General features: G+C 37.3%; 1 long non-coding RNA gene across 1 annotated transcript in view; it reads right to left on the reverse strand.

The window, feature by feature from the left end:
- The window catches only part of LOC107757463 (uncharacterized), a 104,196-nt gene that overhangs the window by 32,583 nt on the left and 46,514 nt on the right, over positions 1-25,099 (reverse strand). Inside the window, exon 2 of the long non-coding RNA XR_001641941.1 lies at positions 22,147-22,371. This is a non-coding gene — a long non-coding RNA (uncharacterized LOC107757463). The remainder of the gene's footprint in view (positions 1-22,146; positions 22,372-25,099) is intronic.

A 25,099-nucleotide genomic window follows, 5' to 3' on the forward strand; every position in this document is an offset into this window, starting at 1 on the left:
CCAGACAGCTCTTTTCAATGCAATGATACTGAATGGGGATTGAGCCCACCAAGCTTAAAAAAAGACATAAAATACAACTTGAGCAAAAATGTATTCCATTATTCAGTGAAAATCAACCCTAGCTCTCTTTATAACATTCATAGTTTGTGACAGAAATAGTCACTTGTAAATGAATCATTGTTTTGATTTGAATCTTTTCAATGCATCAGTTGATCCAAAACCATCTGAATTATTCAATCAAATCAGACTGACTTGGTTCTTCAAATTTGTTTAATATTTTTATTTGGAATTTCACAAAGAAAAAATATTTTGCAATTACACTTTTTATATTATTGAAACAATACATAACACTTCATAATTACATATAATATTTTTTCTAATTCATTCCTCTGACTCAATGATTCGGTTGCTGCGGTTATCAGCTCATTGGAGGGCAAGATTATTGCGGAGTAATAATTAGTGAATTTTCATATTTGGGTGAACTCTTCCTGTAATATGCTTATCCATAAACACATCACTATGTGCCCAAGCAGTCAGTGTGTTCATTAATATTAATTGTGATATATTAACACTGGGGACACAGCAATACGCTAAAATACATTCCTTGACTCAAACCACACTCCTGTTGTCTATTCTCCGCCATTTTTTCCCCCCAGATTTTATATCCGATCGGCCATAAAATGAAAGTGAAAAATTAAATTTGTCACCCAGCCAATCTGAGTCCTCATGACGATCAAGAAAGAAATCACGTTATGACTCCCCTGTCATCTGTGGGCCACCTGTAGGCCTGTGTCTTATTCATAAAACATTATTATTATTGTTTTTTTTTTTGTTTTGTTAGATCTCCATCCAGGCAATGGGATTATGTCACAATGGGAAACATCGTTCTGAATTCAAACTACATCCATTCGTTTTCACTGTCTGTCCTTTCTCCTGTGGGACGAGAAGCTTTTCTCACACTAATAATGTTTTTTACAAAGTGTCTTCTCCTTGGAGACAATCTTTGGAAGTCTTGTGTTGTGTCGGCTCGATTTTTCTATTTGTCACACATTGTAAATGATTAGTGTGGGCATGTGTCTAAATACATTTTTCATGTAATCATTGTGATGCACGCATCCTCTGTGTATGAAGCCATTACCAGCCAAGTCAGTGAGACAATTCACCAAAAAAAAAAATATATATATATATATTATTCACCCTCATGTGATTCCAAACCTTCCGAGACAGGCTTCCGAAGAACCATAAAAACTCTACTTTAGAAAAATAATTCAAGTGAGTTTTAGAGAACCACGTAAATATTTCACTTTTTTTTTTTGCAGATATTCAATCACAAGTTTAATAATAATAATAATAATAATAATAGTAATAATAATGTGCTACATCAGACATAATTGTTATTCTTTCATCCAAATAACGAACAGTGCTGCTATCATGAACTAAAAATAAAACAATTTTTTAAAATACATTTGGAAAATAAAACAAAACAAAATAAAAATATTAGATGAAAAAAAAAAAAAATTATTTGAAAATTAAAACTTCCACCTTGGCAACTTACTACTAAAAGTACTAAAAGTACTAAAGCTAAAACTGGAAAAAAAATACAAATAAAGATCAAATACAAAAATAATAAAAACAACAAAAGCACAAAATTATTCAAGCTAAAATGGCATAAAAATATAAAAATAAAATCCATTTCAAAATATTAATTATAAATAATACTGAAATAACATTACTAATTAATCAAACAATTTATACGTATGTCAAGCTCCAATAAATAAATAAATATACAAAATTAAAATTAAATGGAGAACTTTTATGGTGACTTTATGCCATTTTTTTTCCCTTTTTGGAGCTTGCCAGATGCATCACTGTACGGAAAGAGCTGAGTGAAGAACCACAAAATAAGTGTGAGTGAATGACAACAATTTTCATTTTAGGGTAAATTATCCCTTTGAGATTAATGCTTAAAGTATATTCCGGCTGAACTGGTACAATTGAACAGTACTAAAACCCCACATTACTGTACTCAACTTTGACTACTCTGATCTTTTAGAAGAAATGATATTCTTATTAACAGAAAAATGGGCCAGGTTATATAACATCAAAGCACAGGCATCTTCGTCTATCAATGTTATTCCTTCCCTCTCTTTGTACGTCCGTAGGTGTAATTTTAGCCATTACAGAAGCTTTCCAAAGGCGTTCATGCATTTCAACGCTTCTGATGAAAGTCTCATTTAAAATAATAGCCACCTTCCATCCGTCTCCATGTTCATTATTCCGCCCACCTTTCTGGTGAAAAATGGCAATTATTGACTATTGGCCGTTTCATTTACGCAAGTCATTAGTATTCCCAAGCCATATTTCAGACTAGCCAATTCTGAATATCAGTGTATCTGTCTTTTTGTTTCTGTGATGTATTCTCTCCTCTCTCTCCACACCACAGCCGTGTCAAGGGAACCCAAGATGCTTCTAATTACAGCAAGACAGCAGCTTCATTAGCCAGGAGTCCTGCTGAAGAGATTTACACTTCAAAGGACAGCGAGCGAGGGACAGAGAGAGAAAGAGAGAGCGCTGGGGGGAGGATACTTAGAATGACAGAAGCCAAGAGAACAAGTGCTGAAAGACACTAATGGCGCTTTTCCACTGCATGGTACGGCACGGTACGGCTCGGTACGATTCACTTTTTGGGGGTTTTCCACTGGGTACAGTACCTGGTACCTAGCCGTGCCGAGCCGAGTCGTACCACGCAGTGGAAAAGTGCCATAACTGAGCAACGGATACTAAGTTTTGAAACGCCGATCATAAGGTGTGAACGTTCAGTACAAGGAAAAAAAAGAGAATGAAAAGAGGTAAGAAAAAGCGACTGGAAACCGATTAAAGGGATAGTTCAAATTCTGTCCCTCAGTGCTCAAAGTGGGTTGGTACGCAGTAAAAAAAAAAGTATAAATTTTCATCTTTAGCCACATCTCACATGTTGCTGGTACTTTCCTACTCAGAATCAAAGCTTCAGCTTTACTGTCCGTTAACAGCAAAAGCTAACCAGCGGTACTAACAAGCAATGATTTTTATTTATTTTTTTTTTTCATTGTAGAAGTTTCAAATGTGACAATGACAGATATCCCCACCTCTCCCGGAAGGTCTGGGATTCTCCTGTATATTGTTGGCGGCTCCCTAGTCTCCGCCTCAGATGTCACGCCCATGCACCGTTGGCTGAACGTCCGATACATATGGCACACAAAATTGGAAACACTTTAGGAGTGTGTGTGTCACGTTCTTTAACGTTCCATCTGGAAACAAAGATGCCATGATGCCAAACCCCCTCATGGAAGAAGAAAGCTGTCGTGTTTACAACTGTGACGATAAACGCTTATCAGGATCAACTAAACGTTGAATTTTCAAAAGTATGTGAAATATGTAAAGTTCACGCATAGACTCTTTAAAATACATCCAAGAGTTTTACATACCGGTCTGTTATTGTCAGATTGTCAGTCTGAAAGTCTGGCTACACAAGACTAGCGGCTCTCTGATGCACACAAACTATATATAATATCCCTGAAATCAAGCGAGCAAGAGAGAAGCCGTTTCCAGGTTATGAAAGTGTGTTTTTGGTGACTCAATTGCAAGCTGTCAATTGAGTAGCGTTTATCATTTCCAGCTGGTAAACATGCGTTTAAATGCATCCCTTCTAACCACTTGCGTTCGGATTTCGTCACACTCTACATCAGTTTCGTTGGAGCGCTAATTTTGGTGCTGATTTCATTTAAAGAACCACAAATCATTGCTATGTTGTAAGGAATACAATACCTTAGCACCCTCACAGCAATGAGCCAACAACCAATTTAAACACCTTAGCAACCACCCAACAATGTCCTAGCAAACACTCACAACCCCCAGCAATCCCGCTAAAATTAGCTACAGTCAAAAAATAAATAAATAAAAAATAACATCAGCAACCACTTAGAAGAACACCCTGACAATTCTATAGCAACACAATTATTACCAATCCAAACAACGTAGAAAACTCTCAACAACTCAGAACACCTTAGCAACCCCATAACAATGTGTCAAGGACTATTCGAAAACACTTTAGTAACTGCATAACAACCACTCTGAACATGGTAGCAACCCCATTACAATGAGCTACACCAATTTCAACACTTTAGCAACCACCCAACAGTGTCCTAGCAACCACTCACAACCCCCGGCAATCCCACAGAAATTAGTTACAGCCCGTATAAACAGATAGCAACGGTCCAGCAACCAATCAGAACACCCCAATAACTTCATAACACCCATTCATGGTAGCATACACTCAGAACATGTTCACAACTTCATAACAATGAGCTAACAACCATTTTCAACACCTTAGCAGCCAACAATGTCCTAGCAACCACTCACAACCCACAGCAACTCCATGGAAACAACCAAACAGCCAAGATAAACAGCTTAGCAACTGTCCAGCAAGCAATCAGAACACCCGGACAACTTCATAGCAAAGCGTTAATCATAACCAGTTCAAACACCTTAGTAACAGCATAGCTGCATAGAACAGCCTAACAACCTCAAATACTAATAAACAATCCAATGACTTAGCAACCACATCGAAACAACCTAGCAACCACCAAGTTTTAGACAAGCAAACATCACTCACACATCACTCAAGTTTTAAAACCCGAAAAGTCTAATAAGGCTGAAAATAAAGTGTTTGCTGAATTTTTTTTTTTTTTTTTTAAAAAAAAACAACAACACTATGGTTACCATTTTCAGAATTTCAGAAAGATTCAATTGTGATTGGCACAAAGATAACAAATAAATAAAAAGTACTAAATTTTTATTTTTACATGCAGCAAAAGTATAGATCTATTAAAGCAGAAAATAAAAATGTAATAAAAATTTAAGTGGATAGCATAACTCAAATAAATTGGTCTTAGGAGTATTAGAAGAAAAAGGTTTGAATTGATATTTTTTGGATTAGCCTACCTCTCACCATCTCTAAAACACAGCCACTTCATTTGTGCCATTTGGGAGCTGCAATTTATTCAGTTTTCCTTTTTCATTCACTCTGTACTTTGCAAGGGATTCCCAATTACACCCAAATGAGGCCCGATCCTGAAACGATCATGAATCAGATATATATGCATTCTCACAAAATACTACTAGTGAGAAATGAAAAGACCAGGGAGACCATATATTTTCAAATAATATATATCCAAAATAAGATTCTTTTTTATATCTTTTTAAGTTAACTATTCAATACAATTATTTTTCAATATTTTTAGTACAAATATAAATACGTTTATTTTTAATAATTTTAATTATTTATTAAGTTTTTCTTCGCAAATTTAACCAAAATATAATGGGTTTATAATGTTGTGAGGAAGACTGCGCTTATATACTGACATGTCTTGAAGGGTGGATCAAACGAGAGGTAAAATTTCTTGGCTAGCAGAAAAGAATGAAAATGTTTACAGTAAACGTATGTTTGTTTATGATGCTCGTTTGCATAAAGCTGAACTCAACTTTGTCACGTCGCCAACTGCCAGTGCACCTTGCCAACTCTCCCTGAAAATGATTGACTTTCAGTTGCGTTGTCACTGAAAATGGCTATAAATGTGAACATCTAAAAAAAAAAAGTCAGTCCACCTACATAATTATGCATATATTTAAGGGGTGAAATTGAATTGTGTCTGAGTGTTCATAAAAACAGCACCATACCAGCCTGCAGTCTGTGCGCGATGAACCGAATCTAAACTGCTGTACAGGCGGTAGACAGCCGTTGTTTCGCATCCAGTCAACCATCTCCACGGCCTCTGGTTTAAAATGATTAAGCACTGCATAAAATGGAACAAATCTCACTGTCTGGCTGACAAGCCCTGCTCGACGTATCATACACCTGCATTATTGCATTCATTAACCGCAGCTTGTTATGTGGTGTGGAAGAAATCTGCAGGGAGAACAGGCAAAGGATTTAGTCTTATTAAGCAGTGGTTGTATATCCAGCTGCGCAGTTTTAAGATCACTACAAAGGATGGTAATTGTAAGGAGGCCTGAAAGTGGAGAACTGCTGGCGACTGCAGAATGAACCTGCCGTGAGCTTGTTGCAAACTCACCTACTGGACCACCCGCAATCAAGATCCATTGAAAGCTGGGAAGGCTTTTGTTGCTCAAAGATTTTATGGAGCTTAATTCAAGTATCAAATTCATTTCCTAAAATTCCTTTCCTTTCAATTGTGGATATGTATACAAGTGTACAGAGTTATAAAACTAATGTGTAGAGCATGGCTCAGGTCATTTGGTTTCTATTTATTAAAATTCATATAAAAATATTTTGTCCAATCAGAGCAAATTTTTATGGAGATATACTTCGGACACTTTGGGGGAGACGTGTGATATTGAGGAGGAAGAGACTTAAAGGAATAGTTCACCTAAATATTAAAAAAGCTGCCGAAAATGTAGTCACCCTCACATAAATTTAGCATTACATCACTTACTCACCAATGGATCCTCTGCAGTGAATGGGTGCCGTCAGAATGAGAGTCCAAACAGCTGATAAAAACATCACAATAATCTACAAGTGATCCACAAGACTACAGTCTATCAATAAACGTCTAGTGTAGTGAAAAGGTGCATGTTTGTAACAAATCCATCAGTCTGGGAGTTTCAACTTTAAACTGTTGCTTTTGTCCAAAATATGATTACATTATCCATAATAACGCTTTCTCCAGTGAAAAAAGTCCATCCCCTGTTGTCCTCTCACATCAAAATATAACAACATATTGGTTTAGAGCTTTTTAAACTATTTTTGCTTGTAAGCCATGCTTGATCTGTGCATATTTCTCTCCTGATTCAGTTGAGACGACTTTTTCACTGAAGAAAGCAACATTATGGATACAGGACATCAATTTTAGCCATGGATAAACGGTTTAATGTTAAAAATGTCTAAATTAGAGATTTGTTTCTTACAAACATTCAGCTTTTCACTGGAGTCATGTGGATTACTCGTTGACTATTGTGATGTTTTCATCAGCTGTTTGGTCTCTCATTCTGACGGCACCCATTCACTGCAGAGGATACACTAGTGAACAAGTAATGTAGCGCTAAATTTCTCCAAATCTGTTCTGATGAAGAAACTATACAAAATTTTATTGTATGTCTAGTATTTAGAATCATTTTTCCAAGGTGGTTGACAGATTTAAAGGGGTCATATGATGCGATTTCAAGTTTTCCTTTCTCTTTGGAGTTGTCCCCAAAATGTCTTACGCAAGCCCTTACACATAACAAAGATCACAATAGCCTCATAGCAGCTCTGTTTCTCAGTCTCCTTAAAATAAAAAAATAAAAAATAACCTAAAGCCCCTCATTACATTTATTTCACAGGATTTAGAACACTATGAGAAAGATAGAGAAGAAGAAAATTACCACAGACAGGGAAAAGTGGTGTTGGTGTTGGGGTGGGTGTGTGTGTGTGTGTGTGTTAAGCTTAGGTGTCTCGCGGCTGCTGATGTGCGTGTATGAGATTAGGAGGTAATCAGGCATGGTCCAGGTTTAGCCACTAGACAAGTAATTGGCCCCAGCCGTATCAAATGGCACACACATACACGCTGCCACACACACACTACATTCAATACAGATGAAAAGAGGTGTTTCAGAACATCACCTGACCCCACTGCCCACTTACTGTGACTCTGAGTCTAACCTGAGACACTCACCTGCATATAAAACAACCTAACGCATGATCAACAACGAGATACTGTGACTTGGTGTTGCTCTAGTAATCGAAACATCAAGATAACCAGCTTAAACATGTTAGCAAGTATCATTAAACTTGCTATTAGCGATGCAAAGTGTGCTAGTGTAAATGTGTGGCCACAAACTGAAAAGTTATTCTAATTAATAGTTTTTCAAACCTGATTATCTGTAGTATCAACAGCTCTTAAACACATTTTCATGCATAAAGTGAATACGCTCGATTACAAGAACAAATATTCTTCAAAAGAGCCAGTGGTAAGGTTTCAAAACAGCGATAACAACAGCTAGCAGTCTCTTCGCCAGGTTAAATGCTCTTCACCCATGACAAAGTCACCCTGAACTAATCGTTGTGATTCAGCTCAAAAGGAACAGGAACAAAGAATGAATCAGACCACAAGTGGGCAAGCCACAGTCCTGAAATACTTTTGTTATTACTCAGCGGTCCTTAACGAAAAATAGCAATACTTTTCCCATTCATGTCCACACTGAAGCAATCATCCTACTCAGATGGTAGGTTATTCTCTCAAGGTGATTTTTTTTCTAACGTAGCCTATTTCACCACAAACAGCTAAGGCTATAAAATTGCAGAAAGGCGATATGGTCCGATCTTGGTGTTTTTGTTGTACACATTTGATGAACAATCATCTACGCTAACACTGATAAATAGGTATGTGTAAACAAACTCTGTAAAACTTAGTTTACACAGGATCAAAGTATAGCTAGACAGAAGAAGAGACCTTACAAACTTACAGTTTTCAGTAGTATTTCGGAGCGTTATTTCAAAACAAACTAGATTTAGCAGTAGCCTAAGCTACTAAGTAGCAGGTTAGCATGACAAAGTGCTACACTGCAGCTTTCTGTCACAATACCCTGTTGAAAAAACCAGCATATGTTGGTAAGGTATGTTTTGAAGCATGACTGCTGGTTTGAGCTGGTTTAAGCTGGTCCTATAACTGGTCCTGCACATGACCAGCTAAGGACCATCAGCAGCCATGCTTTAAAACATACCTAACCAGCATATGCTGTTTTTTTCAACAGGTTGTAGCCTAGTGCACTAACAGCCAAACAGCCTGAGGTAATAATCAAACACATGCTCTGGAAATATTTCTAAAAATGGATAGCAACTGTTTGTTTTAGCAGAAAGACAAGAAACATTAATGCCAAGAGTTTGTGCTGTTTGTTGTTGCTATTGACCAAAGTATCAAAGTGCTATGTCACAGTTTTCTTTCCCAGCGTATTGAGCTAACAGCATTAGCCAAACAACCTGAGGTAATAATCAAACAGACTCTCCTTAAATGTCTCCTATAATTGCAATAAATAGCTTTAGCAACTGCTTGTTTTAAAGTAAACAGACAAGAAACATCAATGCCAACAGTTTATGATGTTTGGTGTTAGCTACTATTGAGCAAAATAACAAAATGCTATATCACAGTTTCAGTCACAACATCTTACGCTAACAACATTAGCCAAACAATCTGAGGTAATAATCAAACAGACTTTCCTTAAATGTCTCCTAAAATGCAATAACTGGCTATAACAATAGTTTGTTTTAGTGGAAACAGACAAGAAACATCAATACCAAAAGTTTATGCTGTTTGCATGGTGTTAGCTACTATTGAGGAAAATAACAAAATGCTATATCACAGTTTCTGTCACAACATCCTACGCTAACAACATTAGCCAAACATTCTGAGGTAATAAATCAAAAACAGCCTTCTAAAATGTCTCCTAAGAATGGTCTTTTTTATTGTATTTATTTATTTATTTTGCAGAAGCAGTCAAGAAACAAACTTTTGTCATTGATGCTGTTTGGTGTTAGCTACTATTGACCCAAGTAATATTACCAAACGGAGATGTGTATTTGTCCATCAGTTTTTAGTAAGCTGCCATAAACTAACTCAAAGCATAGCATAGCTAACTCCTTTTAAAAGCTAACTTGACTGTATTAACTTTAAACAACAAGTAACTTATAGTTTGATAAGTTACAGTTTCTCCAACACTGGACAAAGCTAAGCATTTACTCCATGGCCTGTTCCTAAGAAGGAAATTGAAGCATTTGGACCTCATTGACTTTTGTGAAATACTCCATTCTTCTGGCTCCCTGCCCATCCATCCACGTTAATGAAGAGGGGGGCAGAAGAGCACACTGGGAACGCTTTTGGAAGACCAGCCCCACGTGTACAGCTCTAGACCCAGGTGGTAATTACCAAGGACCTTGCCAAACTCTATTCTTTATCTCCATCTCCTCCATTCCATTTTTTTAGCTGAGCATCAATTTATCTTAGACACTTCGAGTGTCAATCGAATGACAAAAACATGTTCTTTAAATTTATTCTCTCATTCCTCTCTTACATCCTACGCTAACAACATTAGCCAAACAATCTGAGGTAATAAATCAAAAACAGCCTTCTAAAATGTCTCCTAAGAATGGTCTTTTTTTATTGTATTTATTTATTTATTTTGCAGAAGCAGTCAAGAAACAAACTTTTGTCATTGATGCTGTTTGGTGTTAGCTACTATTGACCCAAGTAATATTACCAAACGGAGATGTGTATTTGTCCATCAGTTTTTAGTAAGCTGCCATAAACTGAGGCAAAGCATAGCATAGCTAACTCCTTTTAAAAGCTAACTTGACTGTATTAACTTTAAACAACAAGTAACTTATAGTTTGATAAGTTACAGTTTCTCCAACACTGGACAAAGCTAAGCATTTACTCCATGGCCTGTTCCTAAGAAGGAAATTGAAGCATTTGGACCTCATTGACTTTTCTGAAATACTCCATTCTTCTGGCTCCCTGCCCATCCATCCACGTTAATGAAGAGGGGGGCAGAAGAGCACACTGGGAACGCTTTTGGAAGACCAGCCCCACGTGTACAGCTCTAGACCCAGGTGGTAATTACCAAGGACCTTGCCAAACTCTATTCTTTATCTCCATCTCCTCCATTCCATTTTTTTAGCTGAGCATCAATTTATCTTAGACACTTCGAGTGTCAATCGAATGACAAAAACATGTTCTTTAAATTTATTCTCTCATTCCTCTCTTACAGTACATCTTTCTTTTTTTGCCAGTTTGTTCGTGTCTGCCGATCCCACCGGTGCCCATTACTGAGTGAGGATGACAACAACAGACTTTTCTTTCTGGGTGCAAAAGATCATCTACAATCACACTTTACAACAGAGGTACTCACATACACACTTAAACGCCACGATACACACACACACACTCGGTTCTCACAACACAGCCTATTACGTGCGACCTTTTTCATAAAAAGCCTCCTTCGGGAGCTTTTCACTCAAGACACGATGCTTCAGGACCAGGTCCATATGCCATATCCTCCTAGTAGCTACCCAAAGTCTCCATTCGGAGAGCCATTAATTGGTTGGTTGGGTCACTCCTCCCTTGTTGTGAATGTTAAATTAGCCGTTTGTTCGGTGATAACCTATAAAAGTAAGTCGTAAGGGAGCGGAACGTATATCAATTAATGCCTCTTTCCCTACCTTTCACCTTTTCTTCCTGTCCCTGTGGAGTGAGGAGAGACGTGGATACGCATGCTAATTATTCAGTGTAACGATTGGTCCCTCTAGTTAAGAAGCAAACACGCTCCGCGTTATTGACGGCTTGGCCAAAGAGGTGATGGGTGTATTTCACAATGCCAAATGTTCAACACTCCTTTGAGGAAAAACAACAAGAAAATACAGTTCAATAATATATAGAGATTTTGCATTATTTACTTACAGGGCTTACATTATTTACACATGTGGCATCATGGAAAGATGGAAAAAGGTGAAAATATAGATAAAAATGTGTCAAAACATGAAATTTTAGGTATACAGCAAACCAGCATTTAGTTGTGTAAGCTAAATAAAGATAAAATATCACATTTTTGTGTGTCTGATAAACATATGCAGAGTCTAATACTGCATTTCTTTTGCTAGTATGTTTTAATAAACTACAACAATAAAACATAATACCATTATTATTATTATTATTGATCATTTAGCATTTAGATTCCAAAACTTTGCCTAAATAATAATAATAATAGCTGCTATTAATAGTAATAATAATTACTGTTTTTCTTATAAAAACTACCATTGTTATTAGTAGTAGTATTTGCTTTTAACAAAAAAAAACTAATTATTATTACTACTACTACTGTTAATCTTATTGACCATTTGAATTGCAAGACAATTTTGCATCAATAATAATAATAATAATAATAATAATAAAACTACAGTTAGCAACAACAACTATTATTATTATTATTATTATTATTGTTGACCATTTAGACTGCAAAACAACTTTGCTTTATAATGAAAACAACAGAAAAAATCATTACAAATAATTGTTGAAAACTGTAAATATTGGCAAACATTGATTGTAATTCACTCACTGGTTAATGGGGCTGCCATGATTACACATTCATAATGATGTCTTTGGCTATTGTGTTGTGCATTTATTTTCCCTTTTTTCCCCCAGACAGCATATTGGGGAAAAAAAAACTAAAAAAAAAAATAATAATAATAATAATTGTATACGACCTCGCCTTTGGTTTGAATTCTCTGTACTTTATTACAAGTTAGGCCACAATTCTCATGAATAAAACATAAATATAAAGCTCTATTGAACTTTGTGATGCAGGGGGAAAAAAACAAGCTTGCACAAAAATAATTTATTTGGAATAACAGCAAAATCAAATAATACTTTTTCTTCAAGCATCAAAATGCTTTTAAAATTCAGTTACTATAGATACTCAGGATTTGATGTCATATCTTCACCCCAGGCCTGAGGAGGAGGAAAAAAAAAGCTTCTTTTTTTTCCACAGTAGATGAGAAGTTGAGGGGAGAGAGGAGGTTAGGGCCGAGGGGAACTAATGATGAGAAATCAGCGCGCAATCTCACCGCCCTGAAATGACCAACTGATGAAAGCCGGAAGAAACATATATCATATAATCGAGATGAGGCGGCCACCCAACGCCAAGTGTTAATAATTAAATGCATGCAGTATCTGTTCAGTCACTTGCTCGCTCTTGTACACATTCTCTGATCTTGTAGAAAAAGTCACAATAATTATATTCTAAATATAATCATTAAGTGAGATTAAGAATATCAGAAATTCACACATTTCAGACTATCTTTTGATCATCGGATCTCGTAAGATCTAGTGCTTCTAACAAACTTTCAATGCATAAGTGAGAGAAAAACATCTCGGTTACTAGCCAAGGGCTCAGACGTTAGCTAACAAGTTACAGCCCAAATGCAAGCTACAGTCTGGTTGCAAAAGGTCTTATTATGTTTGATTTTATATATTGGTGAGGATATAATGACGGTTGGTCTTAAATTAAGCTAATTATAACCGCCGTGAGACCTGTGATTACCTCTCTCTCAGATCAGGCCCATGTTTCTACACACTTGAGAGTTGAACAAGGATGTAACTGCCTACAATAATACATAAACCTGTCCACAAACAAATTGGAACACATTACCTTCTTGCCTTACAAGACTGACTTCTGTTTTATTTTTTTCTATTCACACACACACAATTCACACACACATACTGTACATACATATGCAAACTAAATGTAAATATTGGAAATGTATTTAATTTATTTAGTTAAAGAGTTATTGAGTGAATGAATGAATGAGACATAGATTAGATAGATAGATAGATAGATATGGACATCCTTCCGAGTTCGTTCTTTCAAGGTAGCCTGGCATGAACAGCCTCCACGAGAATGCAAGTCGATTCAAATTCACCTGCTTTTATGGCCCCAGTCCTTGTTCCTTTCTCCTCACCTCCATCCTTTCATTTTAATCACCTGCCCTCTCAACTCTTTATCAGTCTTTTCCTCCTCTCATTTCCTCTCCCATTCAACTACCTTGCATCCACCTGACTCATTCTTTTACTCCCCTACCGTTCGCTCCCATTCACTCCTGTAATATTTTTCTCTCATACCTTCTCTTTCTTTTTTTGTTCCCTTTTGTAATTCCAGCAGTGTGACCAGAAAGCTGATGAGAACAAAATCAGTGTTGTCAAAACCAGGACCACCCACCGACTGAACAAACCGGCCTGAAAATAGCCCCCTTAACCCCCCGCCTCAGAAAAAACATGCCGCTCCACAGCTGCATTATTGCATGCAGCCAGTCAGAAACGTGCAGCACCGTCTGTCTCATTATGGTTTTGAAGTGCCGCCATTGTGATCATTATCTCCTCCTGTTCTTGCCTCTTTATTGCACCTGTTTTTTGAGAGTATTGTGTCTTTTCTGTTATATTTTCATAGTCTTTCTTAGTCACAGAGACAAAGACAGAAACAAACACATACTGAGAAAAATATTACGAGGACTTTTGGGTGTGCCAGTCACACTTGTGAGTGTGCCAGTCGTAACTAGCAGAAGCAAGAGAAAGCCAGTTATAGAGTGATACTAATACAGTCCAGGATGACGTGATTCCTTCAGCACAACATGATTTACACATGTTCCGAATACAACGTCCATTATTGTTCCTGGAACAATACCTCTCACCCTAACTTAACCCCTAAAATCCAATGACTGGCCTGTGATTGGATGATTGGATGATGGATGTCCCACTTGTGTAAATGACGGGTTAGTTCACCACTATTTACTCATTATGTTATTACAAATTAGTGCTATTGTCTTTAATGAAAACTAAAATGAGATCCTTGTCATTTACTGAAATTAAAATACAACTGGGAAATCTGAAACTAAACTGAAAACTTAAATACATTTTCATGACTTTGAAACAAACTCAAAAAATCCAAATAGCCCAAATATTAATTTTAGATTTTTATATACATAAAAAAAAAATAATAATTAGATAATGGATAAAATAATAGTAAAATAAAAAAATAAAAAAACTCAAACCCGCCTGCATTAAACATGAAAGTGCCACTGTGTTTTAATTTTCATTGGTGTGCTTGCATGTGTTGTAAAACTCTTTGAGAAAGTAATTTTTAAAGGCGCTATACAAAATACATTTTTTATTATTATTATTAAATAAGAATAACACTAAACTGTTCTGAAAAACAGAAGGCTGTTAAAAAATAATTTAATTAAACAAGCTAGCACATTCATTTTGGTGTGCCCCCCCCCCCCCACAAAACTAAATAATAAACTATAACAACAACTATAAGCTGAAACTAAAACTAAATTATAGAGTACAAAAAAAAAAACTAAACTGAAAAATAAAACCAATAACTAAAAAAAATAAATAAATAATAATATTTTTTAATATCAATTAGTGCATTACATTTAGCAGCCACAAAAATACTAAAAACATGAAATTTAAATAAACTGAAAATAGAAAATTATAAAATCTAAAACTAAATTCAAAAGGACAAATTAAAAATAAAACATAAAGCTATAATAATCCTGTTTTCAAACTTGTGAAACACGAAAGGAGATACTGTGCAGAATGTCCAAGCTGTTTGTTTCTATCCAATGAAAGTCATTTGTGATGTATAGCCAAGCTCCAAAATGGACAAAAGAGAACCATAAATCATAAAAGTTCCATATGACTTATGCCATATTTTCATATGACAGCATACAAAAGCCAAAAAGTAATTTATTTTTTAAAAAAGTATTAAAAATATTTCCCTGTAGCCTACACTTTAATTTTTTTGTGTAAAACTGAATTTGTGGACTACAACAAGCTGTTCTGGGAGCAGTTTATGCAATTACTAATGATTTTCACAATGGGGTAGAGGAGCAACTGACCCCACATCAGTCTTCAATTCTGCAGTTTCCTTTCAATAAAAGTGACAGTGCCGGGATCAGAGTGCTGGGTAATATGGTCTCTGCTTGTGGTCATCAAAAGCACAGCTGTAATTTACAGCGACTGTTTACAAAGTCAAGCAGAATTCAAGAGGTCGAGTGGTATCTTCAGCTCAGACTCATCTGGTCATTAATCACTTTGAGTTGATTCGCTCCAACCAAAAAGAATTACTGAGAACAGCAGGACAAGAGTCACATGCAAGCCACAGATGTCTGAGATGTATTCAACCTCACAGCTACCACCGAATGAACTGGATTGATTTTCTGCATTGCTGGTTTACAAGATTGTGCTATTTTTGTAGCCTCAGACAGGGCCGTTCACACAAGACATGTCTGTATTTAATTGTCTGCATGTATGCATAAGACCTCTGTGAATGGCCATTAATTATAAAACATGTTTAAATAGGGGACAAAATAATAAAGTTCTCGGCATTCACTGAACTGGTTGTAATAGACCTGACAGATTCAAGGCAGAAATTGAATATATCTAGCAATCATTAAACTCATTTCTGATAAAACACTCCTTGCCGAAGTAATATAGACACCGGGTTCCTAGTAAAGATGAAAAAGAAGGTCAGTTTATATGATAATAACCAAACTGGATGCAAGGTAATTGTGTGTAATTCAAATGCTTTTACCATGGTTTCAAAAGCATATCATATCTAAGCTAGCAATTAATAAAAAGTGCTGTTTTTAATTGTGGAGGCTATTAAACGTACGAGGAAAAAGGTTATGAACCACTGGCCTATTCTCTTTAGACAAAAGAGAGAGATAGAAAGAGGGAAAGAGAGTGATGCATTTCCCCTGAGAAAGCAACAATTTAGGAAAAGCCTTCAATTGAAGTGTGGAGAGAAAAAAATAGAAGGCATGCAATACTGAGCCAGGAAACACAAACGTTCACACAGTGAGCGATTTGCTCAAGCACATGACAGGTAAGGATACATCACACTGAATGTGAACTTAAGAGGAGGGCCGGTCAAATTTTCCATCCTTCCTGCTTCCTGTCGTCTCATCTCTTCTCTCGTTCTCTGTATCCTGCGGCTCAGCGGAGGGAGGACTGTATAATATGCAGCATCATGTAGCAGCAGGCTAAAAGTCCTGCAGGATTCAATAACAAGAAGCTAATAAGATTAGCGCGACGCTAATGCAGATGAGCCACTGGGGTGGAGAAGCCAGAGAAGATTCCCCCATCCCTGGAAACCAATAGAGGATGTCAATTTAGAGGATGTGATCTGGCACCAGCCTTTTCCATCACACCCCAATGTTGAGGAGCAATAGCAGCTCTGGTGCTGTAAAAGGTGAAGACCCCACTAAAGAGGAAGTGCAGGCATTTGGCTGGAGAGCCGAGATTGAAGGGGGGAAATGTAAGATGGACGTTTATTGAAGAGAGAGGTTGGAGTACGACAGGGTTGCCTACATGCCTGACTGAGTTGCTGGAGAGGGGAACTAGCACCTGGCAACTAGTCCTGGCTAACCATAGATTAGAGAGAGATGGAATAGCTTAGCGTGGAATCCTAAGGGCCCTGGGTGGAGCTCTGCCCGGTAACTCCCTCTCATTGGTCCCCAGACAGGTGTCTTAGCCAATGATTGATGATGACAGTCAATGGAAACATTCTACCGGGACTGGCAGGGTTCCACTCCATCGGGCTTGACTCCGTTTCTCACACAACAAACAAAACAAACAAGAAGTAACCCGCTGCTCTCATTAACAAGTCTCAAAGGAGTTTCGGTTCGAAGAACTGGGCAAGTCTTTATCGTGATTGTCAAATTGGTCTTTATCGCTCCAAGGTGAAGAAGTCCTCGGTAAGACGTCCAGGTAACAAATGCCCCCATGAGCCTAAGGAGTCGGGACAGAAGTAGAGAGAGGATAGGATTTGGCCGCTAACACAATATACTATACAAGCCCGAATTTATCTTGGATAACCCAGTACACACAATCAAAGTCCCAAACAGTCTGTCCGGAAGCCCCTTATCTACGTTGGAGCTGCCGAAAAATTAAACTAGCATGTATCGGCTGTTCCCATCAGAGCCACACGCATACGCTCGACTTGCCAAGCAGTCTCTCACACAGCAGCACACACTCAGTAGCACCTCATTGCACAAGAGGCAACATGTCGCCAAGGCAATCTGGGGTGCCGACAAGTAGATTTGACAGGAGCACTGGTGTATGGTAGGAGATGGAGACGATACAGAGTGAAGAGAAGACACTCATACACTCATAGTTACAGTGCTTTCCAAAAGGGCTAATGGATAAAATCTCTCTAAGAGTCTCTGTCAGCAGGTCGCTGGGTGTACGACCCCAAATCTTTACCAGCTAGATCTTGCTCAGTCCTTTGAGATGCTCACTGGAAGATAAAGGTTCTTAACAATGAGTATGTTTACATGGACAACAATACTCCGATTTTAATACGATTAAGACAATACTCTGATTAAGAATCTACCATGTAAACAGAGATTTTTGATTACCTTAATCCGGCTAAAGTCATAATCGAAGTAAACACTAATCGAATGAAGCCATGTGGAGTATTCCTATTTTAGTCGCATTACTGAAGTGCAGTATTGACATGTAAACACCTTAATCACATTTCTGCCGTCGTGTAGGACTTTTCGCCACATTTTGCGACAGGATGCACACACGGCAGTGCTCAACCGTTTGTCGGCAAATAAAAGAGCTTCAACACCGCCATCGTCTGTATGCACGTACAAATAATTAACTGCACTTGAAGCTTTCATAAAATTAAAAATGAAACACCCAAAACTGTACATGGCATAATCACGAAGACAAACTATATGTTTATACGTGAAATTCCGGAGGGGACGTCGGATGGCGTCACGTGGGACGTAATGACGTGTGCCATTAATCGCACTATGTACTATAACATGTAAACCGGGAACATGAAAGGAATATTCTAAAAGCAACTCATCTAAACACCATAATCATAATATTGGTTTATTTAGAATAAGGTAAATAATTAGATTACTGATGTCCATGTAAACGTAGTCAATGTCCACCATGCAGTGTAAATTTGTATGGTGTAACCTAGTGGTTAGTCTCAGCTCTATATGGGAGGATCACAGAATATGCATACTAGGGTTGTGACGGTGAAGAAATTTTCCCAATGGTTAATCGACATGTGAATCACAGGGGGGTGGGGTTCATTGGAGTTTTCCCTCTTTTCCTCGATTTCCTTCACTTTTGTACACAGCTTGTAAATGTCCGTGCACATTTTACTTTCACTTTCAAATTAGCGGCAATTCTGCTTCAATTGCTTGAATGGACAAAAACGAAACTGTACAATGACAAACTCACTTATATTAAACATAGAACTTTTATTAACAAACCGAATAAAAATACAGCCAGAATATTTCTGTGAGTTTGCCTGTTTGTGTTCCCTCCTCCCTTCTGTGTTCTCTCTCTCTCTACTTTCTTTAGTCTCTCCTCTCTCTGCATCTCACTGTATGCACGTATGCACGAATGCGCATATGCGTATATCTCTTCTTGGGTTCAAATGGTGAGATGATGGTGGGGGCCTCCTCAGACCCAGGTTATTGAGTTCGGTCTGTCCTTTGCTCAGAGTTAAGGGAACATTCTGCAAGATGTACTCCTAATATGTTCAGAACTTCCTGCCCATATTCCCATTTTATATAACGCACAGATGTAATGCATATCCTATTGGATCTAGAGGTAGCAGAAAGAAAAACCCTTTGTTTGCCAAATGTATTCCTTATACATTCCTATATTATGTAGTGTATAATTCTTATTGGATAAACCACTACACCACCCCTTACAATGCATCTAATATAATCTACTGATGTAACAATAAACTTTGAAGAAGTTTGTGACTCTTCCCATGGGCCCATGCATTCATAAGTGGTGGGAACTAAGAATACTTTGGGGGCGACAAGAAATAACGGGATTGATTAATTTTTAACAATTGCCAAACAGGCACCTTTGCATTTAGTTTCGAAACTAAATCGTCCGCCATCATCTTGTCTTTCTCACCTCACTCCTCTTGTCGGTCAGCTCGACTCGCTTTCCTCACATGATAAATGAAATCATCCAGCTGCTGCTGATCTGTGATGAGACTGTCGTTCGGCACACTCCGTTTTTAATTGTAGTGTCTGTTCTCTAACTGAACTAAATTATTTTTATTACTATAAAAAAAAAAGAAAAAAAAAAGACGGTGGGCAAGTGACGTAACCGGTTTTGCAGTTTAACACCAGTAACACAGACTATCGCAGCAAGCCTAATGCATACTGCAGACAAAACTGGACTGGACTTTCTCGATCTGCCAAGATCTAATCTGATCGGCTGGATTTATGCAACTTTTGTGATTAAAGGCACAGGTTTTTCTATCAGTCAGCTTTGAAACCAAGTCTTATTTACAAGATACCAAGTTGATTCAACAAGTCCTTCTTGAGAAACAACTAATTACTGGATTTGCCAAAGATCACCAGGTTATTGGCATCAAATCACATGAAAGCAAATCAAATTGAGCTTGGTAGCTTTTACATGTCAGTCAGACCGTCTCCCTTGCCAATACTTGGCTAGAACAGACTGAATATGAACCAGATTTTGTGCCGACAGGTCAGGACAAAGTCAGGCTAAATCTGGGCTGGTAACTACAAGTTCCTTGCATCCCTACAAGGGTTGTTGAACAATCTATTGCTATGGTGTCTTCAGCACAGTCTGGTGCAAGACACAATGGTGATCGATCACTGATCGACCCTTGCAAAGATGCAAGCAACCAACAACCATTCCGTTTTCAGCCCACTTGTTATTCTACAGTCCCTGTAGTAAGTGTACCTTCAGTTGGGATAAAAATCTGATTGGAATGTTTTTCTTTTCACCTGTTCTATCTTGGCCCATTCCTTAGGGACTAAGTGAATATATTTTCAGCATGAACAATCCAAGTTATTGAAACGTGGACTGACTGACGGCTATCCTACAATGACTGGCCCTTTGCTTCTGAGCCCTCAGGAGAAGCTACAAACTCTGTAAAACAAAAGAAAACCGTTTGAGGCAACTGGAGCTAAGGACAAGCAAGCAAATAAATCCTGCCTTCTGGAACCACTGTGAATCAGGGCAAATGTGAAAAAGCACTATAACACACAGCAGAAAATGAACAAATTTTGGGTTCTCGCTCAAATTAAATGTTTACCTCCACTTTACGCAGATACAAGCCATTATTGCAGCCATGACAGTGTAGGTTAATCCCTACATTACTTACAATGTGGATATATGAGGTATATTAGGTTTTTTTTGCTCTTGGTTTAACTTAAGCTTCTATTGCCATTGTGCAGCCTGTCACTGGAACAAGAAACACAACGGTTTTTATTGGTTGTTATATTGCTGAAAAAGTTAACATTTTTCTCTTTATTAAAGGAGAACTACTTTACTACTTCACTACAGTGTGCTAAAAGTGTGACGGACACACTCAACACCAACGCACACATACACACAGACTCAAGTACAGTAACAGTCCCCCATTGGCTGGCAGACTTTCTCGGTTGGACCTCAGAGTCGGAACACAAATCACAGCAGGAGAACAGCAGGGACTGTCTGGCGATTTCTGAGTAAGTGTGTATCTGTTTGTGATGAGCATCAGACAAAAAGTTATCACCTGACTGCCTGACAAATAGAGAGATAATGACAAAGAGAGAGAGGTACGAGTCAATACAAGGTACTCCTATCCAAGCAAATTGCATGATTTTTATAACATTTGTTTTTTTTTTTTAATTGCTTTTATTCATGATGGAGATGGAACGCTCTACTAAATTACCCAAAATAAAATTACCTTCTAATTATTTCTTAGAAATTATTGATCAAAACAGTACATAGGCAGATAGACGGGCTCAACATTTTTCATTTTTGTGTGTGTGTGTGCGCGCGTATTCGCCTGTTCGAGAAGTTGCCATGACAGAAACAGTGACATTCCAGTTAAAGTTTGAAGGGAGTAAAGCCTATGTTTATGCTATTAAGAAAGTGTAGGCTAATCTGGCCAAAGACTAATTTTTTTTAAATAAATAAATGTTCATTTAAAAGCAGCCTACGATCAGCGTATTATTTTACCGTTACCCCCTTATGGCTCCGATGAGGTTTTGTTCCGTCCTCCATGCGGTGCCAACTCACGCCAGGAGCGAAGCAACTGGATTCGCGAGACCACAAGATTTGCCTGTCCAGCTGTGTTTTGGGTTTTTCCTTGATTTTTTATTTTATTTATTTATTTTGACAAAAATTTCTGTTCATATTTAACTTAAAAAGATACTGAATATTCGCAACAGTGCTATGGTCCACTTATCCGTGGGCTGTAGTTTACAATGGTGTCCAATATAATTAATAACTGCTAAACCATTAAAATACAAGCCTCTTTGCAAAAGCTAATTATCTAAGCAGATTTGTGTAATACAAAGCTCAGACTAAAATGATTAAGCAATTTGTAATTTGCAACTACATGCAGAATGATATGCAGAGCAGTAGATGCTACACACAGGAACATCACAAGATTTAACTTTTGCACTGTTATAATTAAATCTGGTGTTTAGGAGCAATAGCATCTATTCACTTTATATTTACAAGAGGTTTGTGGTATTTAAAAAGTTCTTACCTTTTCACTCTAATAAATCAGCATTCAAGGTGTAATTTGAACTCCCCTCTGTATATAGGATATTTTGGATGGTTCCGGAGGCTTCTTATTTCAGTAAGACTCTGCCGCCACTTTTCAGATCCAAAGGTCAATTATGCCACAGTAACAGCTTTGTTTACTTAGATCTTCACAACCAACCAGAGAAGACCCTGCGTTCAAAACACCCAAATCTTCTGTGAAAGTCCACTGGGGAAAGATATAGGGGAAAAAATTTGAATTTGATTAGATTTCAACAAACAGACTGCACGCAATATTCCAGGCGATCCCAATTTGTTATCATGCACACACAGACATGCTTCATTCTACGGCCTGAAGATTTGTCAACAGCAAAAGACCATCAAAACTGATTTTTTTTTCTTTTATCCTTAGCATATAAGCAATGATTTTTCCAGAGTACAAAGCACACACAATCATGTCTGCCAGTAAACATAAAAAGATTTGAAATTTAGACGGCAGATGAGAACGAGAGATGCTTTCATCTGAATGAATACTTGATGAGTAGCAGTAACAAATGAAAAAGAGTAAAGAGCCAGATTAAATTTTCTGTGGCAAAACCGGCCTGTTCATATCAACAAATGGAAGATAATTTACACTATTCGCTATACTGCCTGGCCTGCCTCTAACAGACACAACCCTGTTAAAAATTTACTTCACCTCTTAAATGTCACCACAGGTCAGTATCAATTAAAATGTCATTGAGGTCAAACTATTTTTAAACCAATTTCAATATTTATTGTGTAAAAAAAATTATTTTATTTTAATTATTATAAAAAAATTATTTTTTATAAATACATATTTAATAATATTTAATTTATTAATATTATTAAATTAATATTTGAATAAATAATATTATACATAAAATGACAGATATGAAATGAGGCTTAGTGAGGCAAAGCTGTTGACCATTTTATTCCAAAAAATGTTTAAAGTGTAATTTCCAGGAAACACAATAAAAAAAATATAGACTGTGGAACATGGACATGCAAATAAAAAGTTTGCAAGGCCACAAGTGACCATAGATGAAGAACCATCCAACTATACACATGTACTTTACATCACATGCTCTTTCATCAACCAATGTGACGGGCAGAAACAGAAAGAGATGAAGAGGAAACTATTATTAGAGGGAAAGTGAGAAAAAGACAGAAATTTAAGATGGGTGATGTCATTTGAATAAGGCAGACAGATATGAAAGGAAATCAGAAAGTCAGAACAAAAGATGTAAAATAAGAAACAAAGAAGTACTGTATAATAAGCATCAGGGTGTGGATGAGCTGGGTTTCTTTCTTCTTTTGTGCGCACAAGTGTCGTCCAAAGTGACCACACAACTAATTTCCTTTTTGACATCTTTTAGTTTACCGAAAGGATTTATCAGAGCTCTCCAAATTGATTTAGAGACAAACAGACAGACAGACAGACAGACAGATAGACAGATAGACAGATAGATAGATAGATAGATAGACTTTGTGCAAGAACATACCGCTATATGGCAGGGGTCAGCTGTGATTATTCAAGAGCAGATGAAAACAAGCAGGGCAGGATGGAAGTGGATGTGAGCGAGCTGAGCAAAGATGAAAATCAGGTTTCGATCCAGCGTGGCGGCAATCAATGCGGAGTAGAGAGCCGTGACCACATGAAGAGGGAACGATGGATGGGATTTAGAAGGAAACATAAGTCTACGACAGACAGCAAGTGAGTAACTGAATGACAAACAAAATCAAAAAGAGAATGCACGGACAGTCGGCCTGGATGGAAAAGATCATGTTTAGAAAAGAAGACCCAAGCATGCTACTAAGGGAGACGTTTTAGGAAGAATTATTACAAGGATAAAAGACCTGTAAACATCTAACTCATTGTATAGATATATATGTAGCAAGATCATCTGTTTCTCCTAGACTGCAGTGATATGAAATGCAGAACAAATGGAGTCTAATGCTTCTCATGTGATTCGCCTGAGAATAAGACCCCTGTAATCTCAAATATGTCTTCTGTAGAGCTTCAGTGACATCTTAATATCTCAAACTGTGCGCAGATTTGTGAGTAGCAGAGGGCTTCATATTTACCTCTACAGTGCTGTCAAGTGGCAATCACCCATACTTGCTATTTACCCTCTGTTATTGTCAATCTCTCCCACTGTCTTTCTGCATTCCCACTTGTCTGTTTATTCTTAATTTCCCAGTCCAGTTCCTCTGTCGGTCTTAGAAAGACACAAACATCAAGTTAAAGTCTCAGAGGACAAGCTCTCTCTTTTTGCTATGACTGTTTGTGTCACAACAACCTCTCCATCTTTCTCTCTTTTCACAGTATCAATTGGCACTAGGGATGTCGACGATTAATCGATGATCGAATCGATTAAAGCTATCGATGGTCGATTAAGCTATTTAATTTTGGGCTGCGTGCGGCTCATGCGCAAAACACGTGCGAGCGGCTGTGAGTGACAGTGACGGTATATAAATGCATCATCATTCATTCACAGTGTTGGGGAGTAACTAGTTACATGTAACGGAATTACGGAATTTAATTACAAAATAAATGTAACTGTAATCTGTTACAGTTACTAAGAAAACATGTGTAATTAAATTACAGTTACTTATGAAAATGTTAAAGATTACAGGGGGGATAAAACAGTGATAAAAAGTGAATGACAATAAAATAAACCTGCGAAATTAGAGGGATAGACGGTGAGTATTTAGGAAAAGAAACAATGCCTAAATATTATTGAATTTGTGGACATTCGTGACCAACCGGCAAACCAGAACAAAGCCGGTTAAATGTATGCTATTTGGGCTCGAACGGAGTCCAAAAGCATGGTCGCGATGTAACATTTTCCAGCTAACCAATTATTCCTCTAATAAACAAAGCTTTTATACCACACTTGTCATAATCAGAGCTTATAATTTGTAAATAAATAATT

Source organism: Sinocyclocheilus rhinocerous, unplaced genomic scaffold (genome assembly GCF_001515625.1).
Source record: "Sinocyclocheilus rhinocerous isolate Xijiao unplaced genomic scaffold, SAMN03320098_v1.1 scaffold2578, whole genome shotgun sequence".
In the NCBI taxonomy this organism is placed as follows: Eukaryota; Metazoa; Chordata; class Actinopteri; order Cypriniformes; family Cyprinidae; genus Sinocyclocheilus; species Sinocyclocheilus rhinocerous.